Raw genomic sequence first — 3640 nt, 5'->3', positions numbered from 1 at the left:
TATTCACACCTGCACATTGTGCGGGTTCTGTACTAATTATTAGTAATAACTTAATTTAATAAGACCTATTAGTGATTAATTTTCTTAATTAATTTTCTTTTACGATAATTGTCTATAATTTCCCCCACTTTAACTAATGGGCAGTTGGTTAAAGCAAAATATGTTAATGCTAATGAAGCTTCAACTTGTTTGGATTGTTTGTCCCCGAAAAACAAAAAAAACTTGTTTGAATTAATGTTAGTAAAAATTATTTTTATTTAACTGACTTTTACAAATTGAAGTTTGAGTAATGTGGTTTAGGTTTAGATATAATTTTTTATTAAAAAAATATGTTTGGCTTTGAGTGTGTTTGAATTAACCTTAGAAAAAATAATTTTTATTGCAACAGTTGCATATTGAAGTTTAAGTCTTTTCCTTCAACTTATTCTTTTTTTTGGGCCGCCCTTTTGGGGGGGGGGGGGGAGTGTAGTTTCGGACTTTCAAAGGCCAGTCCAACAGAGGGAGGCCTTTAATGGCCGTGACGATTGTTGCAACCACAACATATCCATAAACAAGCACCATCTTTGTGGGATCTCTTGACGTTGTAGATTTAATTTAGAAAGTCAAAACCTAAACGTTTTCTTTTAAAATTTCAGGTTGAAACCTTCATTGGAAAAAATCATAAAATTTATTTTTCTGTTTTACATATTTATAAATAAAAATATCAGAATAATTAAAATAAAATAAAATTTTGAACCTGTAAATTAATGCTGCTAATGTTTTTTGCGCTTTAGAATGACATATCTTCAATGACTCCAAATTAGCTCCAGCCTGCACACCGTACCTTCATGGTCAACCATCCCTCTACTTTGATGAAAAATAAGGAACGAACTAAACTTGGACACGTGCATATTCCCTGCGGGATCAACTTTAAGAAAATAGAAGCATGAAATAAAAATACAACACCAAATTTACACTGAATCTAACCATGTTTTGTCAAAAATAACCCACCAAAATGATAAACTTAAGCTACAAAATCATAAATTTGTCAGACGAATTCTCTGTAAGATCAGCCCACCAAGTAAAGTCTACCATGCTCGTAACTTATGCATGTTGCTCACATGAAATCCACTTCACTTATGAACCATTTTGACCACTGTAAGAACCATCAAATTTTTGGGACTCATTTAATGTTAAAGCTGCTTAGTAAACAGCAGGTACCAATAAATAGGTATGTGCCGGAACAACTTTTATGAAACACATAAGAAAGCCAAGGAAGCATTACCAACAACCACACATGTAGACATGACTATAATTATCACACCTCATTGATGATAAGATCATCCGTATAAATTAATTCTTAATATCTGTGAATAATATCATTGAGAACAAATCAAAACTGAAAATAATAATTGTGCACAGATAGATATGAGAACACCAATCAATGTCTCTGACAAATAATGGAGCCCAGTAAAAGAAATATTCAAATTGAATCATCAAATAGTAAAGGACCAGATACCTCAATGCCATTGATTTGTAAGGTTCATAGAATTCTTCAAAGTGATAGCATATTTGCTTGTTCTTAATCTTAATGTCCCCATAATATCAAGTGCGAGTATCAGTTACTTGTCTTCCATATAATTTAATGGATGGTATTACTATTTACATGAAGAACAAGAAATTTAATTGATTGAAGCCAAAATAAACTCTAAAAGCAAGTAACCACCCATGTAACAGAAATGGAAGAACAAACTTTCTCGTCAAATAATATGACCTAAATATTAACACCCACCAAACAAAAACGAGATGGAGTAAGACGCTTTCAGCTTATCACACCAACATAATTGAATTAGTAGGAAAGAAGGAAAACCACCTGTGTAGAGATGTTGAGCTATAGCCAATGAATCTCATTAGAGAATGCCATTAAATCTGAGACTGATCCAGCGAACTTCTAACATGTACAAGAGAAAAAGATTAACTTTTGTAACATGCAAAATTAACTTTCCTGATAATATGCTAAATATAGTGTATTGCAGCAGCTAATTGCGATTGATAGTTGCACATGGTCAACACCTATAGTCAAAACAGCAGTGTCTTCAACCATGATAGTAATGAGTTCTTTTAGCATGCTCATTCTGTGGCCAAAAAAATGGCAGCAATAATAAGAATATAAAATCAAGTGAATATGAAATTTTCTATTCAAAGCATCTCTGCTTCAAATCTGTTATGCTTCAGGAAAAGTCCAAGAAAACTTGTATATGCAAACCACATGAATTTTTTTAACCTGAGCAAACCACGTGAATTAAATAAATGCTGTACAGCTTCAAGTTCAACTCACAGAAAACTAAAATCCCATGAGCTGTAGTATTGAGTTTAATCTACTGTGTAATATAACCCAGAGCAATTTTGTTTTAAGTACAACTCTAAAGTGTATTCTTATACAAAAACATATTTACATGAGAAGCCTTATGATGGATCCTTATTTTTGTAATAAAACTTTTACCTGATTCAGGTAGTGGAGAACTGAATGATAGACATCCCTTCGACAATAACATAGGACAACTGCAGTCTTCCTCCTCTGCTACTACCTTCGTACTCAGGCAGATTGTGTATTTGCTTTTGAGCTGGCTGATAAGTTCTAAGCATGGCCTCCATGAAAAAGGATGTCGCATGTAGGCAATCCCAACGATATACGTCGGATCTTATGAGTCAGTCTTTGTGTCTTATCACTATAGTGTTCAATGAAAGATCACCGTCCAGCAGGTCCATAAAAATGATTTTGTTGTCTCTAACATATGAAAATACCAAACTTTAAATTGTATTAATTTCTTATGACTCAATTGGCTATAAGTAAATGTCAATATTGCAGCATACCATATTATTCTCACCACAATGTGCCTCATGATGTAAATCCTCTGCGGAGCATATAACTCACCAATTAAACCAATATCATTACTTATTTCATCTAAACAGTTGTGCAAAATCACATAACTTCATCACTCAAATTCAGTTTTTCCCTTCTCTCGTCATGAGAAAGATGATCGACTCTTTCCCAAGCCGGCCTTCGTCTAACTCTAATATTTGACTTTAATATCTCAATATAATCTGAAGTTCATATAAGAGCCTATCACTTACATAATTTCAAAATTCCAGACGACTATTACTTAAAACACCAACAACTCAACAATATAACTTACTTTACCAAATATCAAATAATATAACTAAACCTTTTTACTTCATCACCCAGACTCAATTTTTTTCCACAACTGTACTGAATAAATGATCATTATTACCCCATATTGTCTGCAAAAATTCTTAGGCCGAATAATCTCTTCATTGGCATCTTCTTCACCGGCGTGCCATCACCATCACCAAGTCAGCCAACATAGAACCCCAATAAGACATGCCCAAAAAAGAAAAAAGACAAAATCAAAAGTATGAGCAAAGAACCAGACCCAATAAATAAATCTTGTATAAAAAATGAAAAGAGAAAGCAGGAAAGAGGCCGAGAAAAAGAGGAAAGCAAAGGGAAGAGAATGGGTCGCCATACACAGCTGCTAATAAATCCATCAAAGAGAAGGTCATAGAATCGGAAGAACAAAAAGGTTGTTTGGAGCCCCTGAGTTTGAACTTGAAGGGGGAAGGAAACAGATATTGACCT

The 3640-nt window shown here is 33.6% G+C and overlaps 1 long non-coding RNA gene across 3 annotated transcripts; it reads right to left on the bottom strand.

The window, feature by feature from the left end:
- Window positions 1–566: 566 nt before the first annotated feature.
- LOC114725060 (uncharacterized) lies at window positions 567–3421 on the bottom strand. 3 transcript variants are annotated; one of them, XR_003738382.1, is made up of 2 exons: window positions 2483–3421; window positions 567–2114 (listed from the first exon to the last, which is right to left on the bottom strand). It is a non-coding gene; the product is annotated as an uncharacterized LOC114725060 (long non-coding RNA). The 3 variants fall into 3 exon arrangements; XR_003738383.1 differs by having other exon boundaries at window positions 567–1930; XR_003738384.1 differs by having other exon boundaries at window positions 567–1927.
- Between the last annotated feature and the right edge of the window lie 219 nt (window positions 3422–3640).

The sequence above is a fragment of the Neltuma alba genome, unplaced genomic scaffold (assembly GCF_004799145.2).
Source record: "Neltuma alba isolate B1F8T4 unplaced genomic scaffold, ASM479914v2 tig00012221_pilon, whole genome shotgun sequence".
Classification (NCBI taxonomy): Eukaryota; Viridiplantae; Streptophyta; class Magnoliopsida; order Fabales; family Fabaceae; genus Neltuma; species Neltuma alba.
This window is presented reverse-complemented; position numbering and strand designations above follow the sequence as displayed.